This window comes from Thunnus thynnus, chromosome 1 (genome assembly GCF_963924715.1).
Source record: "Thunnus thynnus chromosome 1, fThuThy2.1, whole genome shotgun sequence".
NCBI classification, from domain to species: domain Eukaryota; kingdom Metazoa; phylum Chordata; class Actinopteri; order Scombriformes; family Scombridae; genus Thunnus; species Thunnus thynnus.
In genome coordinates this window covers 3037368-3052873 of record NC_089517.1, presented here as the reverse complement: position 1 = coordinate 3052873, position 15506 = coordinate 3037368, and positions in this window count along the sequence as shown.

Sequence of the window (15506 nt, the reverse complement as noted above, 5' to 3'; positions counted from 1 at the left end):
GCAGGGTGAGACATGTCTGTCTTGCTCAACCCTGTGGCATCAAAATTATGCAAGTTTTGGGCCCTTTCACTGTAATTTCAATTAATAATTTGAAAACTTTTGATGAGTTTGTGTGTAAAGGAAATTCACTTCCTAATTTTCATCAAGTCTACTTTTAGAAAAGTAAAGACTTTTAACCCACATGACCTGGTCAAAGTTTGATTGTACTGTCAGGTGTGTAGACAATAAGTAACTGCAGCTGGACACAGAAAAATACTCATATATTTGAATGGAGAGTGTGAGTGAACCGCTAGGTGCTCGGGCCCTAATAAAGGAAAAACTGCAGTACAGAGCTACAAATTTTAGTTTTGATTTTATTTTTCTGCAGCACTTTATCACTAAACTGTCACTCTCACTGCATTTTTTCCCTTCTCCTCATAGGTCATCCCCACTACTGAATTATACATATAAGACCTATAATCTAAAATAAATGATAGTGGCACCAAACTTCATACAAAGTTTGTATATAATGTACTGTATGTATATAGGCCTTTCTGCTGTATCCTACAAAAATGAGCTGCATTCAACCCTCACACCAGTGGCGGCTGGTGACTCAAAAAATTGGGGAGGACTGGAGGAAAACCAACATGGAATCTTACAACAAAGCCCTGAGTATCACATTAATTATCATTAATAATATGTTGTTCGATTTGTTTTTCTCCCATCAGACACATTACAGAAAAATCACTGACAAAACAAACGTAGAACGCACCTTTGTAAAAGAGATTCTCCCCTAAAAATACATTCTTCTATCCAGGAGTTGGTTTCAGTCATGCAGTAATCAGTTGTTAAGGTGTCTATCTGTCCTGATAAAAGCAGCACTTCCCTTCATGTGCCGAGGCGGTCCGCCATTACAGCGCTTTTTCTCTGCTGGTGAAGACACTTTCACTTTTGGCTTGAACATAAGTGACTGTTCGTTGTTCATGAGAGGGAGGGGTGTGGTGCAAAACTGAGGAGACACATCAAATATTATTTTGAGCATTAGGGAGGGACTTAAGTTTTTTTTATTTTGGCTTAAGGTAGGGACATACAACTTTAAATGGTTTTAGTTTGTATTTATAGTGACGAGATACCTAAAACGTTTCTGAGGAAATAAACCATTAAAACCTGCTTGTGCAGTCTGAGTTGGAATGTGAAGAGTTAAATGAACGAAGTCTCTTTTGTCAGCTTGTCAGACTTTTGCGCCTCCACAGTTGCTGGGAAGAAAATGCTGCTTCCAGCTCTGTGACTGGTGATCCAGCTATAATTTTATAGAGGAGTAATGTCAAATCACAGTAAAATTGACCAATCATAACCACATGTCTGTATGTTGTCACTACTTTGTTAATAAACACCCCTCGTCACGGGAACGCGCATTTGAAGATAGTCGCCTCAAAACGACAAACAAACGTACAGATAAAACCCACAAGAGCTTTTAATCATTTATAAATTAAGTAAATGTCAAAAGGGATGAAATGACTCTTGTTTTTCGAGACACAATTTACTCATTCCACGTCACATTCTGATTAAAATCCAGATATCATTTGAAAGTGAATATAATAGAATATATTTATATTTTTTATATTTATTATATTTATTTTATGTCTTTATAGTTCTATATTTTATATTTTGTATCCAAGCAGTGTTGAACGGGCCTTCGCACCCTTGCGTACGTCGGGCATGTAGATGTCTCCAGACCTGGGCTGACAGGTCTGACTTTACAAACATGTGAAGTTTGGTGCAGACTGGAGCATTTACAATAAAGTTATAGCAACTTCCTGTGTCATGGCTAAACATCAAATCTCAACGGTGTGAGGATGACAATTTTCTGCAGGGTGAGACATGTCTGTCTTGCTCAACCCTGTGGCATCAAAATTATGCAAGTTTTGGGCCCTTTCACTGTAATTTCAATTAATAATTTGAAAACTTTTGATGAGTTTGTGTGTAAAGGAAATTCACTTCCTAATTTTCATCAAGTCTACTTTTAGAAAAGTAAAGACTTTTAACCCACATGACCTGGTCAAAGTTTGATTGTACTGTCAGGTGTGTAGAGACAATAAGTAACTGCAGCTGGACACAGAAAAATACTCATATATTTGAATGGAGAGTGTGAGTGAACCGCTAGGTGCTCGGGCCCTAATAAAGGAAAAACTGCAGTACAGAGCTACAAATTTTAGTTTTGATTTTATTTTTCTGCAGCACTTTATCACTAAACTGTCACTCTCACTCCATTTTTCCCTTCCCCTCATAGGTCATCCCCACTACTGAATTATACATATAAGACCTATAATCTAAAATAAATGATAGTGGCACCAAACTTCATACAAAGTTTGTATATAATCTACTGTATGTATATAGGCCTTTCTGCTGTATCCTACAAAAATGAGCTGCATTCAACCCTCACACCAGTGGCGGCTGGTGACTCAAAAAATTGGGGAGGACTGGAGGAAAACCAACATGGAATCTTACAACAAAGCCCTGAGTATCACATTAATTATCATTAATAATATGTTGTTCGATTTGTTTTTCTCCCATCAGACACATTACAGAAAAATCACTGACAAAACAAACGTAGAACGCACCTTTGTAAAAGAGATTCTCCCCTAAAAATACATTCTTCTATCCAGGAGTTGGTTTCAGTCATGCAGTAATCAGTTGTTAATGTGTCTATCTGTCCTGATAAAAGCAGCATTTCCCTTCATGTGCCGAGGCGGTCCGCCATTACAGCGCTTTTTCTCTGCTGGTGAAGACACTTTCACTTTTGGCTTGAGCATAAGTGACTGTTCGTTGTTCATGAGAGGGAGGGGTGTGGTGCAAAACTGAGGAGACACATCAAATATTATTTTGAGCATTAGGGAGGGACTTAAGTTTTTTTAATTTTGGCTTAAGGTAGGGACATACAACTTTAAATGGTTTTAGTTTGTATTTATAGTGACGAGATACCTAAAACGTTTCTAAGGAAATAAACCATTAAAACCTGCTTGTGCAGTCTGAGTTGGAATGTGAAGAGTTAAATGAACGAAGTCTCTTTTGTCAGCGTGTCAGACTTTTGCGCCTCCACAGTTGCTGGGAAGAAAATGCTGCTTCCAGCTCTGTGACTGGTGGTCCAGCTATAATTTTATAGAGGAGTAATGTCAAATCACAGTAAAATTGACCAATCATAACCACATGTCTGTATGTTGTCACTACTTTGTTAATAAACACCCCTCGTCACGGGAACGCGCATTTGAAGATAGTCGCCTCAAAACGACAAACAAACGTACAGATAAAACCCACAAGAGCTTTTAATCATTTATAAATTAAGTAAATGTCAAAAGGGATGAAATGACTCTTGTTTTTCGAGACACAATTTACTCATTCCACGTCACATTCTGATTAAAATCCAGATATCATTTGAAAGTGAATATAATAGAATATATTTATATTTTTTATATTTATTTTATGTCTTTATAGTTCTATATTTTATATTTTGTATCCAAGCAGTGTTGAACGGGTCTGTTACTCTATCACTAAACTGTCACTCTCACTCCATTTTTTCCCTTCCCCTCATAGGTCATCCCCACTACTGAATTATACATATAAGACTCATAATTATTGTAAAATAAATGATAATAACACCAAACTTCATACAAAGTTTGTATAAATGTACTGTATGTATATAGACCTTTCTGCTGTATCCTACAAAAATGAGCTCCATTTAACCGTGAAACCCATCCTCCCACTTTCTTCCCTCCCTCTCCCTCTCAGCTGGAGAGAAGGATTTCAGAGCAGTCTTCTTGTGGAAATATCTTCATAAATCCCATGACTTTGGCCAAATCTCACATTAAAAATCACAATTTAGTAGGAATTTTCATTGCGAATCCATTGATACAAGTTTGAAAGTGGTCTGACTTATAGTTTAGATGTCAGACGCCTCAGTTTGGCACAAAGTCCATGCCCAGAGATTGCCTCCCCATTGGTTTCCATTGTAAGGTGCGATGTGGCACTTCAACTTTTGGGGCTTATAATATCTAAACCGTTCAAGTTATCACAAAGTTTTTAATAACTTTTGTTCAGCACAGTGTGATAAGTCATATATTAAAGTTTGAAGCTGATACCATTAACGCCTTAGGTTGAGATAGCGTTTCTTGGGGGTCCAAAATTGGCGCAAAGTCGTACTTTGGATTTGGATTTAGGTCAGGGGTGAGTTTTGGTTTGATCTCTCTACGACATTCCTACGGGCCGTGGCAGCCATATTAGATACGTAGGTGGTGCTATAGAGCACATTTTGGCACTTTGGGGGATAATTTTTACATTTTATCAAATTTTTCACCAGACCTGATGTGCATGCCAAATTTGGTGAGTTTTTGAACATGTTTAGGGGGTCAAATTTAGGTCTGAAATGGCAGGATAATAAAGAAAGAAAGAAAGAAAGAAAGAAAGAAAGAAAGAAAGAAAGAAACAGAACAGATACAAGAGGGTCTTTGCCCCTTTGGGGTTCAGGCCTTAATTAAAGCTGCAAGCAGTGTTGAACGGGTCCTCACGCTTCTGCGCACATCGGGCAGCGGCGCAGTCAACGGGCTTCTGTCATGGGCATGTAGATGTCTTCAGACCCGGGCTGTTTTCAGACAGTGCAAGAAGGAGATCAACATCACTTCCTTTGTCCACTATTTTGACTGCTGTTGGGGCTGCTTTGCTGCAATTTCATAGGGGGCGCTATTCAGCCACTTTGCATCACTGATGGAATATTGTCATGTAGACTTGTTCAGGCCAGGACTCTTATCGTAGAGACAATAAGTAACTGCAGCTGGACACAGAAAAATACTCATATATTTGAATGGAGAGTGTGAGTGAACCCACACCTTTTTGAACATTTACTGCTTCCACATAGTTTTAGATAAAGACTTCATTTTAATTTTAAATGAGTCATGAGACTTTGACCTACAAATCTTAAATTTACATGTTTTTTTTAAATCTTTTTCTTTCTGTTTTTGAGATATTAGAGTGTGAGTTTTAAAGTCTTTTGTTGCTCCTCCTGTTATTTTATAATGAGTGTGTATTGCGGAGTGTTTCACAGCACTGAGGGAGTCACATAACAAGGAGCAATTGGAGAGGAGTACACTTCTGGTGAACTCTCCACATAAATCCCATTATTTTGGCCAAATCTTACATTAAAAATCACATTTTTTATACGAAATTTCGTCCTGAATCCATTGATACAGGTTTGAAAGTGGTCAGACTTATAGTTTAGATGTCAGAACCATTTGTTTGACACAAAGTTCATGCCCAGAGATTGCCTCCCCATTGGTTTACATTGTAAGGTGTGATGTGGCACTACAACTTTCAGGGCTTATAAAATCTAAACCGTTATTACAAAGTTTTTAATAACTTTTGTTCAGCACAGTGTGATAAGTCATGTATTAAAGTTTGAAGCCGATACCATTACCGATACCAACGCCTTAGGAGGAGATAGCGTTTGATCAGGGTCCAAAATTGGCACAAAGTCATACTTTCATGGGTGTATTGTGGACTTCCTGTTGGATTTAGGTCAGGGGTGTCAGCATATGATTTGTAAGTCTTGATGAGATGAATAATTGAGTTTTGGTTCAATCTCTCTACGACATTCCTGTGGGCCGCAGCGGCCATATTCGTTACATAGGTGGCGCTATAGAGCACATTTTGGCACTTTGGGGGTTAATTTTTACATTTTATCAAATTTTTCACCAGACTTGATGTGCGTGCCAAATTTGGTGATTTTTGAGCATGTTTAGGGGGTCAAATTTTGGGTTTAAGTGGCATAATAATAAGAAAGAAACAAACAAACAGAACAGATACAAGAGGGTCTTTGCCCCTTTGGGGCTCAGGCCCTAATAAAGTTATAGCAACTTCCTCTGTCATGGCGAAACATCAAATCTCAACAGTGTGAGGATGACAATTTTCTGCAGGGTGAGACATGTCTGCCTTGCTCACACCTGTGTCATCAAAATGATGGGGCCCATTCACTTGAATTTCAATTAGTAAATTGAAAACTCTTGATGAGTTTGTGTGTAAAAAAATTAATTTCCTTTATTTTTAGAAAGGTAAAGATTTTTAACCTACATGACCTGGTCAAAGTTTGATTGACATGTGTACTGTCAGGTGTGTAGAGACAATAAGTAAATGCAGCTGGACACAGAAAAATACTCATATATTTGAATGGAGAGTGTGAGTGAACCGCTAGGTGCTCGGGCCCTAATAAAGGAAAAACTGCGGTACAGAGCTACAAATTTTAGTTTTGATGGTATTTTTCTTCAGCACTTTATAACTAAACTGTCACCCTCACTCCATTTTTTCCCTTCCCCTCATAGGTCATCCCCACTACTGAATTATACATATAAGACCTATAATCTAAAATAAATGATAGTGGCACCAAACTTCATACAAAGTTTGTATATAATCTACTGTATGTATATAGGCCTTTCTGCTGTATCCTACAAAAATGAGCTGCATTCAACCCCCACACCAGTGGCGGCTGGTGACTCAAAAAATTGGGGAGGACAGGAGGAAAACCAACATGGAATCTTACAACAAACCGCATCAAACTATATCATTGTCCCTCCACCTGATGAATCGGAGGGGTGGGGGGCAATTTTATATGCCAATAAAACAATTTGCTTTTAAAAACAAAAACCCCTGAGAGGTGTAAAGGCTGCTTCTTTAAAGACATTTAGCATATACATATTGTTTCTAAACAAAGAAGAGTGGTTCAGATTTGTGATTTATAGTATTGTTCTATTGTGACAACAGATTTATGTTTTCATCAAAAACAGACAAGATATCACATGATTTACACGTGTTTCCTATGTATTTTCTTAGTATACAGAAATATATAAAGTAGCACAAAGCTTATAATGTGATACAGGAACAGATCAGTGCTGAATACTAGAAAGACTGAACACTAAAAACATTCACAGATCTTAAAGTGTAGGTTCATATCAGAAAGCATTAATGCATGTATCAAATACATGACTTACACACTCTTATCTATGTGCACGACATACAAAATGTAGTCTACAAAGCTGACATGTTAATACCAGGGGTACAACAGATCACAAAACTCATGGTTCGGATCGTATCACGGATTTGAGTCAAACAAATAAAACTGTTTTCCATTGATTCTGTAACACACTTACAGCAAGAAACAGCTGTATTTTTTTGCCTATGGTTAGGATTCATAAATACAACTATTTATGGTTCAGTTCATACCTTGTTTTTTGTTGTTGTTGTTGTTGTTTTGTTTTTTTTGGGGGGGGGGGGGGGGGATAATCTGATCTCACATGTTTTCCAGGATCTAGGGTTCATAATTTTGTATTTTATGCAGTATTAATGTGTGTGGATATGTTGTATGACTTCTGCCATTCTGCCACCAGGTTGTGCCTTTGAGTAAGGTGAGAGTTTTGAAGCAGAAGTAGTAGAAGAAGAGGAACTTCCTCCAGTTGCATTAGTTAGCACAAAGCTAGTGGGTTTTAACAGCAGCAAAAATATGCTGATGGACTGTAAGCTACACATTCTGCTCTGTTGTGGTTGTAAAGTGCACAGATTTAAAAAAAAAAAAAAAAAAAATTAGTTATACTACAGCCTGAGTCTCTGTCTGCAACACATGACTACTTTGGTATATTTACTCACCAAATGGAAAATCTACCTGCATTTGGCGCTTGCAGTTTATCTTTGCAATCATTTTTATTTTTGTATTAAGTATTCATTTGACCCTTTGTCTCAGGGACGCTTTGGTTTCCTGTTGACTAAGTGGACTAAAGGAACATAAATCTTACTCAGGTTGACATTGAGTAGCAAATGTTTACATTTGATTCATGGGATCTTTTTTATTTGAGACCTATAAAAGTGCCTGCTGCAGTCAAATAGAAAGAGTAACTTAAAACATCAATCTAGAATCAAATCTTGAATTGAATTGAATTGAATTGAGAACTTCGAATCGATTGACCCCAAGAAATCAAATTGAATCGAATCGTGAGATTTCCTGAATCGTGCACCCCTTCTAACAATATGATCTGGTCTTGTGTGTTTTCTTCCAGGCTGCTTCCATTGGTGGCTGCAGGGGCAGAATGTCGACAGGGGCGAAATTGAGAAGAGGGAGAAGAGCATGGGGAGAAACATAACGTAAAAGGACAGGAAATTGTTAAGAAAGGGAAAAAAAGACATTCTGTGTGTGTGAATATGAATTTTAAGTCTTAAACACTGCTACACTGCTATGGTTACTATAAACTAAATTATTATTATCATTAGTGGCTTGTTGTTGCTGTTGTTACAGTTTTTATTGATATTGTTTCATATTGTGGTACAGTAACTGTAGTTATTGTTTAATTAAATAAAATATATGAATGGTCATACTCAAATTACTTATTCTTTAATGGATTTAGTTCAATTTAATATAGTTACTTTCATTGTAGTTAATTGTTTATCTTGGCTGAAATTCACCATGATCATCCTCTCCAGGCAATGCTGGTCCCTGAATAAATACCAGCATACACCAGCCAAAAACATAACTGCTGGCTGGTCACCAGCATGACCAGCACAATACCAGCTTAGGAAAAATATCTGTAGCTCCAAGGTGGGTCAAGATTTTTTTTTTAAAAATGGTGTTTGATTTTAAAAAAGTAGAAAAAACAGCTGTTTTGAGTGTGTGAATGTAAGGTGGGAAAATCTTTTAAGGGACAACAGTCAATCTCATGAGAAAGAGAGAGAGAGCTGGAGAGAGAGAGAGTATATGTGTTGGTGCTGATGATGAACAACTCTGCAAACTCTGAAAGAAGTGAGGAGAGATGACGGCCTTCCTGCTTCCCAGCAGCAGATGTCACTGTGCTCAACATGAATGTTGTTCTGCAGTGAAACCACTGGATGGCAGCATCTGACATGCAAAATGTGCAGCAATGAAATTAACTTTACATCAAAGTTTCCACCTCTCAGTTTTAACTGCTAACTTTGTTCATATTCAAACTTCAACTGAGCAGAAACTCATTAGTGTTAGTTAGTAAAAAAAAAATATATATATTGGGTGTGTTTGAATATATGCTATGATTTGATCGATAAAGTATTTTTTAATTTATTTGTGTTGTTTTGCTGCCTATATGTTTTATTTTGTTATTTTAACATGTTTGAAATATAAAAAAATCTTTTAAAAACAAATTACCTTTTCAGTGAACATGCCTGAAAGAACAAACACCATAACAGACACACTTTGGTTTACTTTTGATTTCAAATGAAAAGCAGTATGTTAAACATTATTTATGTTAGATGTGTGGAATTCATATTATCAGCTGGTGCTGTTTCCCTCAGGACTCCTGTTCATTTAGCATAAATGATGTTCAGAATTGCAGCATTTATAGTTATGTCTACAGAACCACATGTTGCATGTTTATTACGTTCACCTTGCTGAAATTTAATTTCACCTTCATGAAGGTTATAATGTTGAGGTTTTGCTAAAACTATTTAGAGAGAAGATGGTTCAGATTTATGGTTTTAGAGGCTGCTGTTTGTGGTTCTGTTGTTTTGTTGTTGTTGTTGTTGTTTTTAATTTTATCTGTCATAAATGAAGACGGCAAACTTTCTTTCTTTAAACTCTACTCTGAAAGTTACTCTGAAGTTTGACCAAAAACTCAACACTATAACCTCCATGAAGGTTAGATTTATTGCAGGGCTGCATCTGTTTTTAGCAGGATGTACCTGACAAACTGACAAGTGTGCAAACTGTAGACAGCAGCAAATAAAAGAAGAAAATTAAACAGGAAGTTGGACAGTGGAAGAGAACAGATTCCATGTTTGCAAGGATGACTGCATGTGCAATACTGCAAAATGCAGCACTATTATAGACATTATAAAAGAAATTATATAAAGTAGATAGACCTGACTGGATAACCTAAAGAGTCAAACTATATACTATTTGAAAGTGTTTATACATTTATCTTTTAAGCACACAAGTGGCTTACCAGTGTTTACTTACAGCTTGTTGCAAATGGCTTATTGTTAAATATGAGATTTAAACTATTTGTTTATGTTGGCAACATATTTTTTCATGTATAACCTTTATAGTTTAGTCAGCTACAAAGCCTACTCATAAAATATGTTTTGATTTTTATATTTTATCTGCTGAATGGTGAAAGTGTCTCTGAGTTCATCACATGTTTGAGCATAATATTGTGAAATTACAACTAGTTTTGAAGCCTATGGTCCAGTATGCACCTTGCACAGCTGTCATGTGGAAACTTACTTAACCTGCTTAAACAGCAGTTAAACATTTGAGATAAAAAACATTTACATATTTTTAGGTTCTAGATTTTTCAAAGAGGAAGAGAACATAGTCTCAACATGGTAATTGACTTTTTTTGTAGAAAAACTGTATCAGATGCTTTTTTTAATTTTTTTTATTTAACCTTTATTTAACCAGGAGAGTCCCATGAAGAATCTCTTTTTCAAGGAACACCTGGCCAAGACAGGCGGCAGCATAAACAAAAACATATAGTTACAGACAGAAAACACAAAAGGAGACAAAATTAAAGAGAGCTAAAAAAAAATTTTAAAAAACAAGCATAAGAAACTCACCTTTCAAAAGAAATGAGTCAGTTTCATAACCAGGTAAATTAAAAATGTTGATATCTTAAGGAATCTGCCTCTAATTCTTTCATTTTGGATTTAAAAGCTTTTGATGAGATTAATTTATTAAGTTTCAAGTCATTCTGCAACATATTCCATGCCGAAGGTGCAGAAAACACAAATGCCCTTTTTCCAGTTTACATACAGTCATCTGGGACAGAAAACATAAAGAAGTCCTGAGAATGCAAAGAGTCCAGCACTTTTCTGCATGATAAAAACTCACATAAGTAGTATGGAAGCAGACTGAGAAATGCCTTATATATAAAGATGTACCAACTGCCAGAGCAGGCCATCCTACCCAAGAGTGTAACTCACAGTGGTGAGTCAGAGCTTTACAATGAACCTGAAGGAAGAATAGCAAGCTGTGTCAACCATATCAAGACACTGAGCAGCATATATGAAAAAAATCACTATAGTTCAACACAGCTGCAACAAGTCACTTTTTTTTACATTAAGAGAAAAACACTACTTATTTTGAAAATAAAAACCCAGTTTAGCCTCAACAACAGAGAGCCAGAAGATATAAAATGGTTGTTAAGATGATTCAATATCTTCATTTTGTCATGAACAGCAACAGAATCCTTCATAACAAAGGTTGGTACAGCTTGAGAGTTTTTGCTCATGGAAAGGGATTTTATGGTTTTCCAAAAGCTCATTTATATTTTCAGTGGTGAAATAATGACAAATAATATCCTGATTAGGCTTTCTTGATAAAAGAGGAGCATTTGTTTCTTAGTTGTCTAAAAACGATCAGCCGATCAGTGGTAGAAGCTGTTGTCCTTGCCTGAGTTCAAGCCAAGTAACGCTCACGAATAGTATCTGCTAGCTCAGAGGAAAACCAGGGATTATCACGTCCCTTTACTCTGTATCTCCTGAATGGGGCATGTGTATTTATGATGTTCATCATTAAGGAAAGTCCAGGCTGTTTCAATTTAGGGACCTTAGCGTTTCTGATAGCAGCAACAACACAATGGTCACTTAGGTCACTGCAAAAATCACCAACAGCTGGAAATCTATGAGGAACATTAGTCAGAATCATTTAAGGTGGATTTCTCAGGGCATTTAAGATTTGAACAAGTTAATTAACTGGGTAAGATTGACAGAATCACAACAAGATTTCAAACTGGTTTAAGCCGATCCCAGTTAAGATCACCAGATAAACAAATTTGCTATAAATTAGTCAAATTATTATTCTTATTATTATTGTTAAGGAGAGTATTTCTATGTGTCTCAAAATGTGTCTGGAGATGATCTTTCAGTATAATTCATAGAAGGGATTCTGAAACTCTTGATAAATACAGATACAGAGATCTTGTTGTTGTTCAACCTCTTTAACTTTCCTGGATATTTTTTTCAGCCATTGCTACACCAAAACAAAAAAAAAAAACTAAATTAAATCCATGTCACACATGAAGCCAGAGAAAGTCTGGTGCTTAGTTTTACTCTTCACCATCTCCAAGATCTACATATAATGAGAAGCAGTACAAACTGGCTCTGACAGATAAATAGGAACACTAGATAGAATGTGAGGCTGTATATTGTGAGTGCTGTTAGTAATTATAGTCTTTTGCCAATTTAATTGCAGTGCTGTAATTTAAATGGGCTTACAGAGCAACACTCTAAATTAGCAGTTTTGTAATTACCACTGAACTGCACACGTCTCACTGCATCCCCCACTTAATTACTAACAATTTGTTTCTGGAAGAGCTATTGTTAAGCTGCAGTCTAGGAAGATGTGATTAGAACAATAGACTTTGTTTTCAATTCATTTCAGTTGTTCTACTTCATCCTACTATACACCAACTGTAATACAAGTAACCTGAAGCAGCACAGAATGAGACGTTGTAGGTCGAGATCTCTGCATTATAGGAACTTTGGTCACATGTTATCAGTTGGTCTTATTGGGGGAGAGATTGTACGGGACAGTCTGGGTAGGGAAGATTTGTATTTTATTAATTACATCATGTGTGTGCCATGGCTCATAAAGGTGCATTTGGCAGTTGTAAGAAACAGAAGATCTTTATAATAATTAGTGATTGGACATTATCTCTCCATTTTTAGCTCACAGCAAACAAAGGAGAGTATTTTAATGTCTCAAAACAAAAAGGCTCTTTAAACAAGCCTTATCACGCTTTTTGTGATTTTCTTTTTGTTATTTATATCCTGTTAAAATGTTGGATGTTAAATATGGTCAAAGTTCCATAATTTGAGGTGAACATGTGTAGAAATGCTCCCTGCAGGTTAAAAGTCAGGGCTTCAACTCGCTCTCAACGCTTCACTTTGTGACGTTTTTTTCTACCTTGCCGACGAGCTGATCTCATCATACATGTCCATAAACAGCCGTCTGTTCTGTAGCTTTGTTGTCTGTTGTTGTTGTTGTTGTTTACATTCTTCACTCTCATATTTTGGATCTGATTCAGGCTCAAACATGTTCGGATGTACTTGAGAAGTTTTCAAGTATGAGAAAACGTAGTGAAACGACTATAGTTTATTTCATGGTTTGTTAAAGTTGCCTCTGGAGCTGGTGGAAGTCTGCCTAGACACAGCTCCCTGAAGTTGACCAATCAGAACAGAGTGGGCTCGAGAGGGGGGCTTTAAAGAGAGGGGAGCTAAAACGGTCTGTTTCAGACAGAGGCTGAACTGAGGGGCAGCACTAAGGGCCAGCATAAGATATTCCAGTAGAGCCCCAGAATATACTGTAAATATAGACCTGGAAATGTGCAGAATATGTCCCGTTTGAGGTTATGGAAAGATCGTGACTACAGTTAATAAAAATGTAAATTCAGGACTGTAACAGGTTTTGTGCATAAAGTTGGATTTGCTCCACGCCCGTTCACCTCCCTGACCGCCACACTTACATTCTGCCTTGTTATGTAACACTCATTCTATTTCCTGCATTGGCACTCGATCGTCATCCAAGATGAGCGTAATTCCTAGTAGCCTATACTGGGCTGGGTTACCTGTTTGTCATTATTCACAACATATGCGGTCCATTTGCAGTCTCAGTAATGTTTAAAGCAGCTATAATCACTATGTATAAAATGTCAGTGTATAATGTGTTGGTTGTGGCTCATAGAGATGAACCTACAGAGAATTATCAGTGACTCTGCAGCTCCTCTCGGCTTTACAGAGCTTTATAGTGAGTTTCAGCTCATTTTTTATCTGTCCGGCTGCAACTTTACTGTTTTGGTCCACTCTCAGCACTCTCATAGCATTGATTTGGGCTGCAACAGGCAGCTATTTTCAGAGAAAAAGCTCTAAAAAGCCACTGTACACTAGCTGCTCAGCACCAAACGGCAGTCACAGTTAGCTGTAGACTAGCTGGTGAACATACTGGAGCATTTAGCAGCTAAAGAGCCAGATATTTCCCTCAGGAGTTGGTGGAGAGCAAAAACAGAGCTAAAAGAGAGTGAATATTGGACTTACATTCACCAGGTGGACAGAAACACGACTCCAAATGAATGATAATGTTGCTCCGTAACTGCTGGATGTGGAAATAAGCAACTGTTTGCTAACAAGTTCAACATTTCAACTTAAAAGCTGATGATATGTCAGTGTTGTGTTCACTACTTGTTTCCGATGAAAACATGTGGCCAAAAAATCAATTTTTGCAGGTAAGAAGACAGAATTTGATTTTCTTCCATGGATCCATTTAGCACTGATGATTTAGGGTGACAGTCGCCAAAACTGTCCGATGAATGGGTCACCTGTCAGTCCATATACTTATTGTTTTCTCCTCTTGGTTTGTTTGTAAGAAACCAGAGTGAACATGAAACCAAAACTAAAAGGCAACGATGAATCATTTGTTTCGTTCGTCTGCACCAACTGAACAAAAACTACAGGTGTGAAATCACCCTTGAAAACATAATTTACAGCTTTATGGGGAAAATATACTGCATGATCTCATTAAGAACAAAAAATTACTAACGAAGGACAAATTATGAAAGGAATCCAAAATCTGTTGAGGGAACCCTCAGATATTTACAAATATAAGGACTACAAACTGTAATGCTTTCTTCACATGTTTTCCAATGAAGTTTTTGGAGAAATTATTATTTTGCAACAGGCCAGAATAAGGAACATCAAGAAAATCACACTATATTGCATTAAAATTCTAAAAAAACAAGCTAACTGTATAAACAAAATGTGAACAGAGCTTGTTAAATTCAACAGTAAATTAAAATTAAATCTGTATATTTATATAAATGTATATATGCTTGTAATGTCTTTGCACTGCTCCAGTTTCAGCTATAGTCTGAATGCCTTTGTGTGTTTAGGTCCTAAAATGAAATTACTATTTGAAACGAGATGTAATTTGTTGGAAATGAGCCATTGAGCGTTAATTAGAAACACCTCTGCACATGAAGAGCTCACACGAAAACAAAACGAGACAAAGAGTCCGACTCCATTTTTCCACTGATGACGGTTTCAGCTGAAATATTGAGCCTCATCAGTTTTCCAGTGATGGGAAATATATTCAAATCAACTGAGCGGTCTCCATACATTCCCCTGATTAATGTGCTGTTCCAAAGACACTGTGAGCACCACTGTGATGCTGCTGACAAATAAACATGTAAAAGACATTTCTTTTCTTTAAAACCCTCCTCATATAAAGTTATAATCCGTCCTTGCTTCATCTCTGTGATTCACTCTTCATCATTCTGCTGTCAGAAGAGATGTTCTCTCATTTGACTTCTTTTGGCTTGAAATATGTGAGTGAACTGTGATGTGTGTGAGAGTGTGTTTGTCTGCATTATCCTGCTCCGTTGGCAAGACCGCCACAATAGAGCTGACTAATGCAGAAATAGACTGCAGGCTAAGCTGCTTTTTCCACAGATGTCTTGAAAAGTGAAGGGCGCATT